The sequence below is a fragment of the Pelodiscus sinensis genome, chromosome 24 (genome assembly GCF_049634645.1).
Source record: "Pelodiscus sinensis isolate JC-2024 chromosome 24, ASM4963464v1, whole genome shotgun sequence".
Lineage (NCBI taxonomy): Eukaryota > Metazoa > Chordata > Testudines > Trionychidae > Pelodiscus > Pelodiscus sinensis.
The window spans coordinates 17643270-17656476 of NC_134734.1; the positions used below are offsets into that span (position 1 = coordinate 17643270).

Sequence of the window (13207 nt, forward strand, 5' to 3'; positions counted from 1 at the left end):
CAGAGCTCCAATCTGCATTAGCAGAAGGAGGCTAGCACATGCTTGCCCTGCCGATACCTGCCCTCTAAGGGCAAACAGCAAGGTCCAAGCTCCGCGGCCGTTCATGCAAGATCGCTGGCCGGTGCTAAATTCCCTCTTCTGAGCAACTTAAAAAATCGGGAAATAAAAATAATTAAAACTCCCTCCCCCCACCACGCTCATATGCAGGGCCGGAGCGGTGAAGGAGCAAGAGGGCGGGAGAAGTCGCACACATAATAGAAAGGACGAGATGCTCTATTAATAGACATGCTCGCCTGCAAATGAAAATGTTCAGCCGGGAGAGAGAAACTCTGGAGCATCCCAGACCCAAGGACAAATCCCCATCAGCCCACATGAAATAGCCCAGCTGGAGAGACGGGCATCCCTCTTTGATTCTGTGCCTGCTGCAGGTGGGATAGTCACAGCAGGTCCTTTCATGCGTGGATTGCAACACACATGTCATCCCCCCCTCTCCCCCCAAAAAATTGTTTGCACTAGGAAATAGATCTGCCTGGCCAACTCTGCAATAGGCTGGCTCCTAATTCCCTGTCTCTGCTTTCCTCTTACTAGGAGTCATTAAAAAAGAGGGAGAAAGAACAATACATCTAGTCGCACTTGGAAAAAGATACCCCAGGGCCAAACGGCGAGCGCTTTTTTAACACTGGGGAGCCCCGTAGCCCCAGTACATCAATGGGAATGTTCAGAGAGTAGCTGCTACTCAGCCCGGCTAGGAAAGGACCAGCCTCGAAAGAATCCAGAAGAAATCAGAGTCCAAGTGCAGCAATTTTCTGTTTCCCCAGAAGGAAGCAGCGACATCAAAGTCATTCACTCACCTCTCCTGAGAAGGCAGCCGAGTGGAAGGGTGAAAATTCCGGGGAGGCGGGTGGGTGCGGATCTTGGGAAGGCAGCCGGAGAGTGAGAAGTTTTCCTCCCGAACTGGGCTGGGTCTTGCAGTGGGCCAATGCAGAGGTGAACTGCAGTTATTCCAAAAGAGAGCACAGATCAAATATACAACCAGGAGCTCAGGCAGAAGGCAAGGCAGAAGCCAGTTTGAAACAAGCTCCCTGATGTGCACACGCCCCCCCCCCCCCCCCACCTCCCTCCTCCTTTTATTCCCCCCCCCTTTAAAAAAAAGAGTGCCAAGAAATGACATAGCTTGACAAATGGCTCTCTAATTCAATGCTGTGTTGGCAAAATTCCCCCCTCCCCCTCTGCGACTGGCAAAACCCAGCAGAATATCCCAAGAAGAGAAAAGAGAGGGGAAAATTGCAGCTGGGCACATGTTTAACCCAATGCACCAAAACTTGCTGCTGCCCCTGAGTTTGCAATCCAAAGTGCTAAGGAGAAAAGTAGGATGTGTCCCCCCCTCCACCTCCCCGTCTAGTCCCCTTACCCCGATCGGCTCCTCATTGCACATACGCGGGTTTAAGTAAGCCCACGCATGGCTACCTGCCGTAGCTAGCAGCACAGATGTTGATCGATGCCTTGAATGCACCACTGTGCATCACACAGAAATGCACAGCCCACCCCCACAGTCTCCCTTTCAGGAGAGTGGGGGCAGTTTGGACCCCAGATTGAGTTATTTCCAGCCTTTGGCTGAAAGCACAAAGGGACAGGAGAGAGGGGTGCTATTTGTGAGCCACCGTGGCTGCGGCTTTGTCATGTAAATTACCCAGAGTCTTTGTGACTGTTGGGGGAGGCCGGATGGATCCCAGTGGCTTGGAAGCTTTCCCCTGTCTCCCCAATAGAAGTTGGTCCAAGAAAAGATCTGACCTCACTCGCCTTGTCTCTCCAATATCCTGGGACGCAATCAGGCGGCGTAGCCTTTGGCTGCAGTGAGGGACAGCAAAGTTAGTGACAAGCACGGACCGGATGGGGTTCCCCCTCCCCCTCGCTTAACGCCGCTTCTTTAATAGCAGACGGCAGCTCCGATAGGCACCTGGCATCTGCGGCGCAGGGTGGGGAACAAAATCCTGTTCACCTTGTTCTTTGGAGTGTGGGTTACTGGGTTGCCTGGGATAGGCACCCGGCGTGCAAGGTGCTGTACAAACACAGGACAGAAAGACAGTCCCTTCCCAACACCCCACATTGGGGGAGGGTGCACTTTACTGAGCTGTGGGGGTTCTGGCCCAGGCTGCAGCTTGTGGTATGTGTGGGGGAGAGGTCCCGTGTTACAAATTTGTATGGGACCCAAAAAATGAGAGCTGCCAATCTAAGAGCACATCTGCATTTGCACTGGAAAGTGAAATTCCCAGCTCCGATAAACATCCCTGCCTATAGGTCTCTGGTGGTTCGTGCCAGCCGCCTGTTGAGCCAGCCAGGGTTGTATTTGAGGCAGCTGGTCTGAGCAGTTCCCCATCCTGCTGCGGACACATCGGTGTCCACACGAGCTGGGAGTCACAGCTGCCGGCTCAAATGTAGACCTGCCCGAAGCATAAGGGAGCCAGATAGGGAAAGACAATGAACCTGGATCTGTCAGCCTGACTGTTCCCAAATGCCTGTACCTTCTAGGAGGCTGCCTTGAGGCCTTCTGTGCATAAAAGTTTAAGTAGCTTTTCCCTCGTGTGAACCTGCTTCCTTCCAGGCCTTGAGTGGAACCCTCCGTGACTCAGTTTACCCATCTGGGAAAAGAGGAAGAAGAGGAGAAGGACCTAATCAGATCACAAAAGGGTCCATTCATGCTTGGAAATCCTGGATGAAGATTTATGCCACATTGTCAGCTTAGCTGCTCAAATGGTGAACTGACTGTGGGGAGTAAATCAGGAATTGCTCCATTAGAATTCATAGGCAGGGGTGAGGCATCTAAAGCCCAGGGACCTGATGCAGCCCCCAGCTTGCCTGGATTCAGCCCCAGACACTCAGGGCTCTCCCCAGCATTGGGGAGCGTGTGCTGCCCCTCTGCAGGGCTGGAGCCCACAAAATCTACTAAGCTGGGCCCCCCAGGCTCTGGTGTGTGAGGGGAAGGTGGGGAGTGTCTCTCTTCTTCTCCATTGGGGGTCACATCAGTGAGGGTTTGGGTTTGTTTTTGTGTTTGGGTTTTTTGCTTCTCACTTATGTTTAGCCCCCGATGGATTTTTCTGTGGGTCAGCAGCCCTGGCCCAAAAAATGTTCCCTCCCTCCCCCCTCTAGGGGTTCAGTGAGATTTGCTTGTGCTGAGGAGCAAAGACTCAATCTTCCAAGCACCCAGCAGACACAGGTTCAAATCCTGACAAAGCAGAGTGATTGCTCCATCTCTGGTGAATGGTTTTGCTGGACATGCCCCGATGAGCATTTTAAAGATCAGGCTCCTGTCTGTTCTACAAGGACGTGAAGTATCTTGGGGCGTTTCTCCTAAGAGGGGAGTTTGGCCTTCCTGGGAATCTCTTCTAACCCACAATGTCAGTGCTCTGTGCCAGCTGGCTGCAGCTTCTACCCCAGAGCTAGCTGCATGTCAGCAGTGGTAGAGACAAATTCTGCCGTTGGTTATGCAAAGGGATTCTGATCACACTGACAGGTCCAAACTGAGATTAAGCCCCGGTTTGCTAGGGACTATACTGACACATGAAGGTGAGCAGCAGAACCAGGAATAGAACCGAGCTGTCCTGATCACTGGAACACTCACTTTTGGAGGCAATTGGACTTCATGGAAGTCACAAAAGGCGTAAAGTTGTGCTTAGTTTGTGACCAGCTTGGTATCACTTTAGAAGAGGATAAAAGTTACTGGAAGAGTGTTACCTTCTGCAGATGTTCTACAACCAGATCTCTCTCACATGGCCTTTGGCCAGAGGGCAGCAGCAGAAGGGCCCCTTGCACAATTGCACCAGTGAATTTACAAAAAGCAGCCACTCCTGAAAGGAATCGATCATTGATCATTCGAAGAATTGAGTATACAAAGGTCTAGTAGTAGTTATCGGTGCTGGCAGGATCCAGTGAAACAGCTGCCAGGTTCCACCCCAGAAGTGGTGGCATTTTGATGCTAGGTGAAGGATCTCTGTGCGGTGGTGCTGTGCTCGGTCAGGGTGTGTCTACACTGCACCGTAACGTGAAATAAGATACGCAGTTGGAGCGATGCAAATTGCGTTGCGTGTTTCGATGCTATTTCGAAATGGCTTATTTTGTCATTTGGTGCTGTCTTAAATTTTGAAATAAAGCGCTATTCCAAAATGTCCCTTACTCCTCGTAGAATGAGGTTTATGGTGATGTCGGAATAGCGAGCCCGAAATAACGGGCTTGCTGTGAAGACGCAGGGTCGCTATTTCGGGATTCTTTGGTGGAGTAAGAGGAAGGCAGGCTCTGAGGCCTAGCTAACAACAGACCAAGCATGGCTAACATAAAGCTAAGCTAAGCTGTGAGCAAGAGGTGGGCCCCTGATCACAGAACTTGGCATGAACAAGGCTGAGAGTGCAAAACACTGGTTGGTACAAGATCCAAGTGTAGACCAGTAATTGGTGCTAGGTACTGACGGCAGAACAGTAATTGGTACATCGGAAAGCACATGGTAACACCAGCTCATTACAAGAGGCCGTGGTACCCACTCTCCGCAGATACAGACCCAGGTTCGGGAAAGGGTCTAAAACAGGGGTGGGCAATAATTTTTGCCTGGGGGCCACTGTGGAAGGGGTGGGACCTAAACAGGAAGGGGCGGGGCTACCTCACCCGCAGACCATGATTGGTCTGGGGGTGGGGCAGCTTCTTTGACCTCCCTTCCCACTAGGCACCCACGTCCTGGAAGAGGCTTGGCATGCTCCCCTACCCCCAGGCCAATCAGGGCCTGGGAGCAGGGAAGCATGTGAAGCTTCCTCCCACCCTACAAGGAGCCTGTGGTGCTTTGAAGTGCCACAGGCTCCTTGCAGGGCCGAGGCAGAGCCAAGGAAGCTTCACGCAGCTCCCCCTGCCCCCAGGTCCTGATTGGCCCGAGGGCGGGGGAGTGTGCAAAGCCTCCTCCGCTCTCTCCCCTGCCCTAAGAGCCGTGTGCAGTGCTTCAAAGTGCCACATGCTCCTGGCAGAGCAGGAGGAGGTTTCGTCCGCTTCCCCGCCCCCAGGCCAATTAGGACCTGGGGTGGGGGAGCAGCAGGACCTCCATGGGCCGACGGATCCACCTGCTTGGCGGGCCAGATCTGGCCCGTGGAGGCCCCTTTGCCCATCCCTGGTCTAAAATAACAGCATGATGGATAGAGACAATCTAATCAAACCACGAGGAACAGGGCGATAGGTGGCATCTAACAAGCATCAGAGGGTGGCAACGTGATATGTCAGCAGTGAGGTGTGATTGGTTTGTTCCTGTATATAAAGTGGTGTTTTGGGGGGGACAGTCTTTGTCCGACGTAGGAGGAAATTTCCCACGGATTGAGTCATTCCATTGTTACAGGGTACATCTGCGTAGTGGTTCGGCAGAGTCTACTGACAACTATGACTGTACTTCACTTAACAATAAGCCTGGCCGGGCACCTTCGAGCCTTATCTGGTTTGTGATCTTTGGGGGCTCTCTTGGGGTCTGCTGTGGAGACGAAATGCACAAGTCGACACGGCCCACGTCACTGAGCACACACACAAGCAGCCTTCTGGTTATCCTCTTCGACGGAGCCAGTAAATCCTGAGCCCTCCTGAATAACCGCATCCGGTATCCCGAAATAGCGTTGCAGTGTAGCCGTACCGCAAAGAGCTGTTGTGTTGTGCCCCAGAGCGACAGTGCTGCACTGCTGAGTGAGTGACAGCCATGTAAGTACCTTGGATTGAGGTCTGTCCTTGAAAGGGAGCACAGTGTCATCCGCATTGTACAGATAGGGAAACTGAGGCGAGGGACCAAAATGACTTGCCCAACCTCATCAGGGAAGTCTGTCGGGAAGCAAGGCATTGTACATAGATCTGAGCTCTCAGGCTAACCACCGGCCCACACTTCAGCAAGGTGGAAGCAGGCAGAACCTGGCGAGAGGTGACCTTGTGGCGGGAAGGGTAGCAGACGGGATGGCACATTAAGCAGCCATAGCTTGATTTGATGGAGCGCCTGTGACTTGCCAGTGTCTAGTCCAGACACGTAGGGCATGCATCAGCCTTACCCTCCAGAGAGAGCAGAACTGTCTGGCGACAGTCCTGCAACTGTGAAAAAGCCATCTGTGCCGATGCTGCCTGGAAAAGAGAGATTCCACTCCAATGGGGCAGCCCCGGCTTTAAAAGAGAGGGGAGGCAGAAAAAAAAACCAAAGAAAGAAAAATCTGCTTCACCAATAAAAACACTGAGTACCACTAGCAGGATCAAGGAGGATGGACTTGTAGTTAGCAGTCAGGATAAGGAAAGTTTGGGTTCAATTCTGGCCTCTGCCACAGATTCCCTGTATGCCCTTGGGCAAGTCTAGTAATCACTTCATGCCTCAATTTCCCCATCTGTAAAATGGTAGAAATAATTCTGTGGCAAAGGTACCTGAACTGACAGTCTGGATCAGAGTGACCCTCAATCACTTCTCCTCCCACCCTTTGTCTGCTTTGATTGGGTGAGCTTTGTCAGGAAGGAGATGTCTCTCACCATGGGTACATGCCACACTGAACACAATTGTGTCTCAGCCTCTAAGGACCTGCTAATCATGCCACTGTTTGTATGGCTGTGTCCAGACTCAGGGGTTTTTTCGAAAAAAGTAGCCTTTTTTCGAAAAAACTTCCCCTGCGTCCAGACTCAAGCCGCTTTCTTTCGAAATTAATTCGAAAGAACGCGGCTTTTCTTTCGATGGCGGTAAACCTCAATTTACGAGGAAGAACGCCTTCTTTCGAAAGTTCCTCTTTCGAAAGAAGGCGTTCTTCAATGTAAATAGGGCTTCTTCAAAAGAGAGCATCCAGACTCACTGGATGCTTTCTTTCGAAAAAGCAAGCCGCTTTTTCGAAATTTCTCCGTGCAGTCTAGACGCTCTCTTTCGAAAGAGGCTCTTTCGAAAGATGCTTTCGAAAGAGCCTCTTTCGAAAGAGGCTTGCAGTCTAGACATAGCCTATGTGACTACTGTGAGAGTTGCCACATGCATATGAAAATGTTCGTGGCTCCCCCAAATGTTCGTGGAGTTCAGTGCCATTGACAATGCATCAAAACGTGGTATGATTTGTCATCCTCCTATTTAATATTTCAGCCTTGCAGTTGGGAGGGGGGAGGAGGGATATGGACTTTGGGCCGACTGGCCGCACACCAGAAATTAGCAAAGAAGCTGCCATGAGCAGGAGGAGTGCTGATCAGCAACTTGTGACTCAGGGGTTAACTCAGGCACCTAGCAAAGATGTTGCCCAGAGGGCAGAGAGAACCAATCGAGATAGAGGGTTGAAATTTTGAATTGGATATTGGTTCCCTGCCTGCTTTCCTTGTGTGACAGAGTTAAACCAGGAGTTGAGAGAGACAAAATCATTTAAATCCAGGCAGGACTACCATGCCCCTCCACAGAATCCAGGACATGGGAGTGAACTGAACAAAGAGAAAATAAGAAGCAAATAACAGGGAAATGTGAATCCAGTCGCATTCAGGGTAATTTTTCTTTATTTTGCGGTTTGGTTTGAACTTCTCTGTGTGATTCTATGCCTCCCCTCCCATTTACTATCTAAGTATTGTACCAGAGTTTTTTTTCTCTGTTTTAATTCGGTTTCCTCGGTTGCTCTGTAACATCTAGCAACCAAGTTTGCTTTATCAAGTTTATCTTTTGCTTTGTAATAAAAATCTCTTCTTTGAAGGTGATGATTTGATTCTTGTGTCCTGGAAGGTCTGCGTGTGTGTATCTGCAGGCCTCTGACTGAGGGGTCAGCTACCAGACACTGCAACTTGTTTTTCTCTTCTTTTTTGCAAGCTCTTTTGGGGCAAAAGAGCTTGGGGGTATCCTTGGGGATGATTTCAAGTGTTCATCCCTGGTTTTAGGGAAAAAAACATTTGATGGTGGCAGCAGTTCCCAAAAATCTGTATATTAGGATTCTGAAGGGAAGTTTTTGTAACCAGTGCCTGTAGAGGCAAGGTTTTGGAGCTCTCTTGCCGGCCCCCATCTTCTGCACTTGGAGTGCCAGAGTGGGGAACGGCCCTGACAGAAGCCAATGAGGAACCAAAGGCCTAAGTCAGAGAAGCAAACAAGTCCCTAGACAGTCCACAAGCTGGAAATTCTTTGGGAAAAAGAAAAAAAGAATTCACTGACTAGCAAATCCAGATCAACCCCTGCCGTTTACACCACTGCAAACGAGGAGTAACTCTGAATTCGGTGGCGTGAGATGAGATTTAAGCCCAATGGTCACAATGAATGGTCCAACCAGCTCTTCTGGGCTGACCTGCTTCTCAGAAGGGGCAATTTGCGAAGGTGGAAGAAAGCACAGAGTTATCTCTAGTAACCAGGCATGGGGGTAATTATCCATTGGAACTGCTCACCATGGGCTGTGGTGAATGCCCCATCCTAGGTCAAACAAGAATGAATTGGACGGCTTGTGCTCAGTAGGTCAGACCACAATGGGCCCTCCTGGCCATCTATGAATCTGTGTTTGAATTCTCAGGGGTGGCCAGATCTCATATTTTTATGAAAGCAAGTTGAGAGTCCCGCATAATCCCTTGACTCCGGAAGCTGAAGCTTTAATTAAAACACCTAATGCCTGTCCCAAGAGAGACAGTGATATCAGAAAGCAATGTGGCCTACGGGTTAGCAAGCCATCGAGGGACTCAGGTGACTTAGAGCCTATTATCAGCTCTGCCACTGATGTACTTTGTGACCTTAGGCAAGTCCTTTGCCTCAGTTTACCTGTCTGTCTTTCCCTTTTAAAGCACTTTGGTTTTTTCTGTGTAGATCTCAGTGTATAAGATCTAGATGAGGGCTACTCAACACATGGCCCGCAGGCCACATGCAGCCTGCGGCCCGTTTGTTTGCGGCCTGCGGTGCAGTTTGGGTTTACGCAGGGCTCAACATGTGGCCCGCGGATGGGAGCCAAAACAAAAAAGTAGACAATATAATGGTCTTCTGTTGATATGTGTTTTAGTAGTTAAATTCCTGGACTGTCATTGCCCATTAAAAGTGCTGTCCTATGGGTAGAAATCGGGTCAATATTACATTTTATTAATATCAGCAGAACTGAGTTAAATGGGGCCTGTGTGTTGTGTAGTTTTGCCTTAATCTTTGTAGCCGTGCCTGTCAGTGTGAAAGAAGCAATTTGCATATATTTGCATACATATTTGCATGTATATGCTGCCACACTTAAGTTGCGGCCCTCAGCATGTGCTGTGACTATCATTGTGGCCCCCAGGGCTTCCAAAGTTGAGTAGCCCTGATCTAGACATTATAGTCACAGAAAAGTAACTGGGCAGTCAATGACCGATGCTGGCATTTCATTCGTTGTTATTCCATTTACAGGCTGAGGCAATTTAATTAATGAAATGCCCAGTGCTATTGCTTCCTCGGATCGGGGAGTTAGCGAGAGGCAAAAGGTCGTGTCTTCACCACTCGAAAGATTAACGGTTATCATGGTGAAAGGGTCTGCTAGAAAGTTTTGTGTAACACCATAAACCTGGAGAGGCCACCTGTCGCAATTAGAGGCCGGGGTTCAAAAAACGGAGAGTAAAATAAACCAAGGTGGTTGAAAATTTTCTGCCGGAAAATGGTGATTTGACAAAATCAGAACTTTTCATGGAAACATACTGATTTCACTGACATGCCCCGCAGGAAAGGCCTAAAACTTTTTCCCTTCAGAAGGTGAAATTGTTTGGTTTTGACTGTTATTTGGACTTTTATGATAGAATATAGGGTAGAATATATTCTATGTTCTTATTCATAGTCCCTTTTTCCCATCAACTGGGGATAAGAACAGCCAGGCTGGGTCAGACCAAAGATCCATCTAGCCCAGTGTCCTGTCTGCCAACAGCGGCCAATGCCAGGTGCCCCGGAGGGAATCAAGTGATCCCTCCCTTTGCCCATTCCCAGCTTCAGACAAACAGAGGCAAAGGAAGGACACCACCCCTTCCCATTCTGGCTAATCGCTATTGATGGACCTAACCTCTATGAATTTATCTAGGGTTTTTTTAATCCTGTTATAGGCCTGGCCTTCACAACATCCTCTGGCAAGGAGTTCCACAGGTTGACTGTGCACTGCCACTTCGTCCGTCCCACCTGCTTACCACCTTTGATGAAGTCCAGGCATCATTTTCTCTGTCATCCTTGGGCTCTCTCTTCCCACCCTCTTCTGCCCAAATGAATTCACAGCTGTCCTTCATTCATCCTCTTTCTCCCCATACCTCCAAAACATCCCAGTCCACTTCCCAGATTTTCTAAGCCACATCATGGACTTTGACTTGCATCCTCATACTTCCATTCTGGAATCTGTCCCTTTGTGTAACTCTTTGCACGGCGCCTCTCAAACGCCTGCAAGCACTGAGTGTACTTTATCACTGGTGACACTGTGCCATACAGCACTGTTGGAGCCCAAACTGTTAGGCTGTGTAATGTCAGCAGCCTATACTTGTCAGACACTCCCCCTGAGATGTTACCCCACACTCTTCCAGCACTCCCCAATGTGGCTTGCATCTAACGTTCAAGTTCACCATCGTCTTCCATATTTAAATTATATGTTAGAATCTATTATGGACTTTCATTGATGTTATGTTGTATGTAGCATATAAAAACCCTGTTGGCATATTTCACTTTGCAAAAAATGTTGAGATTTCAACCCAAACCAGGGCTTAATCATTGAATGGAAATTCCTTTTTTTTTTAACCAGCTCTAAAAATAAACCCAAGGGTGTGGTTTGCATCCAGAGCTGTACAGAAGCTCAATTTCCAGCAAACGTGTCTTGGATCAAAGCAAATAGCAGCATACGGACCAAGGATTCAGCCTTCTGGATCAGGCAATAGTCCGTTTTGTCTCCAGTGGCAACCACTGTCATCTTTAAGGGACCACTGCAAAACCACCAGATGGGACAATAGTTAGCCAATAGGGGATGAATCTTCCTGACCCCAGCCAGGGTTTTGCCCTGAAGCATGAGGATTTTCATTTAAATTGGTGCAAATAATGGATTTTTTTTTCAATCGCTGGCAATTCCAGGGGGGAAAAATGTTTCAGGTCAAAGAGACTATTTTTCACAATTTTTGATGAATCAGGCAACAACAACAACAAAACCCTTTTTCAGGTCACATTTTGGGACATTTTGGTTTGATGTTAACCCTTTTCTTTGGGGTTTAAAAATTCAATGAAAGGAAATATTGAACCAAATAACTGCTTTGAGCCTCCCCCCCCCTCCCCCCCAAAATCAAAACATTTTGTTTAGAAAATGTCCAAACAAAACGCTAAGATTTTTTTCCCCAATTCTGGGGGCACTGGGGGAGAGGGGAGGCTCTTTTTAATCAGAACAGTTCAGCTAAACTGACATGAACCTGCAAAGCTTTTTGGGGGGTCACCCCATCTCTGGGGTTAATCAATTTTAGCCCCAACCTTTCACTATTGGTATCCCTTAGAAATGTCCCATCTCTCTACCGTGACTAGACCTTGCCTCCTGTGCAGATCAGGGAAGGAAGTGGAAAATACCCTGGAGTGGGTGGAGGTTGGAAGATGCTGCCATCTTTCCTTGCCAGTTGGAAATTACCACTTCACTTATCTCCTTTTCTGACACAGATGAGCTCCTTTTTCTCCTGCAGCCCCTCTCTTTTAGGGCCAAGGATGCTACCAGCATGAGTCTAGCTAGACCAGCACATGTTAAGTCTAATTCTGTCCCCATCCTGAGTCACAGCGAAAGCAACTTAATATTTTCCTAACCCATCCGAAATAGATGTGTGTCTATTCTGGCCTGGAATATTCGCCAGGCCAGCAATTCTACCAGTTCCTTTGGCAGCTCTCTGGTTTTTCCCCCCAGAGTTGGAAGGGTTTTCCTACCATATAAGTTAATTGCTGGCCTCCGTTTTCATCTGATGATGATGATTGTACCCTAAGCTCCTGCAACATCTGCTGATCTCAAAGTGCTAAAGAAGCATTAAACACCGTGGACCAGGGTTCCCTGTAAGCGGAGTGCTTGGGTGGCCACCCAGGAAAGATTCACATGCCACGCAGCTGATTAACAGAGCACCCATAGCCGGCACCATGTGTTTCTACAGGTGGTGCACATCTGCACATACCAAAATTTGGTGCACATAAAATTTATTCTGCACATGGATGAGAAACATTAGAGGGAACACTGCCCCAGACAGATAGGCAAGGGATATGTGTGTATAAGACGTTGTTTCACACATCCCTGTGGAGGAACACGGCAGCTGTTGAACATCACACAACACCACTCAAGGATCACTCCAAAAGCAATGAAATGCGGCCACCTCTGGAGTGGAGGGTGGTAGTTGCTGAACATCCTACAGCAATGCTGTACAGGGAGCTTCTGAAATGCAGCCACCTCTGGAGTGGAGGGTGGTAGTTGCTGAACATCCTACAGCAATGCTGTACAGGGAGCTTCTGAAATGCAGCCACCTCTGGAATGGAGGGTGGTAGTTGCTGAACATCCTACAGCAATGCTGTACAGGGAGCTTCTGAAATGCAGCCACCTCTGGAGTGGAGGGTGGTAGTTGCTGAACATCCTACAGCAATGCTGTACAGGGAGCTTCTGAAATGCAGCCACCTCTGGGGCATGGCAGCTTTTGAACTGCTGTGCAGCAACACTGCCCAAGACATTAGGACAGGAAGGGAGGGAAGAAAATACCGTGTCCAGTTGAAACCGGACAGGGAGTTTGCAGCCTGTGATTCCCCGAATGCAACAGAGCCACAAAGCCACATTTCACAGTCCCATCCACAAGTGGCCGGTGACTTGGGATTGCATCTCACCTGACATCCAGCTTTCTCCCTCTCCCAACCCCGCCCAAATAAGAAACCTCCACAGTGGCCTGTTCATTCTGCACTGATTCTCTGCCATCTCCTGAATCAGCAACGACCAGCAGGTCTCCCATCCAAGCCCCAACCCAGCCCGTCTCTGCTCAGCTCAAGTCATGAGATCACATCCTGAGTCGGTACATTTGTGGCAAAACGCTCAAAAGATGGGAAACCTGAACTGCGTGTTCAGCAAGGGATGTTAAACCATAATTGGTAGCAAATGTTCCCTGCTTGGCCCTGACTCCTGGCTTTTTTGCTTCTCTGGGGTTAAATTCACCCCTGTGCCGATAGAGGCACAAAGGGAAAGCCAAGGGGCTGGAAACATCCTCCTGAGAATCACTCTTGCTTGTGGGGGGCCTATCTGGCCAGGGCGAAGCTGGT

General features: G+C 49.1%; 1 protein-coding gene across 1 annotated transcript in view; it reads right to left on the minus strand.

Annotated features, from left to right (window-relative positions):
- BCAN (brevican) overlaps nt 1-1813 on the minus strand; it is a 66333-nt gene extending 64520 nt beyond the window's left edge. Inside the window, exons 1-2 of the mRNA XM_006113895.4 lie at nt 1691-1813; nt 852-992 (exon numbers count right to left, since the gene is read on the minus strand). The gene's annotated coding sequence lies outside the window, so the exon portion shown is untranslated. The remainder of the gene's footprint in view (nt 1-851; nt 993-1690) is intronic.
- Nucleotides 1814-13207: the final 11394 nt, after the last annotated feature.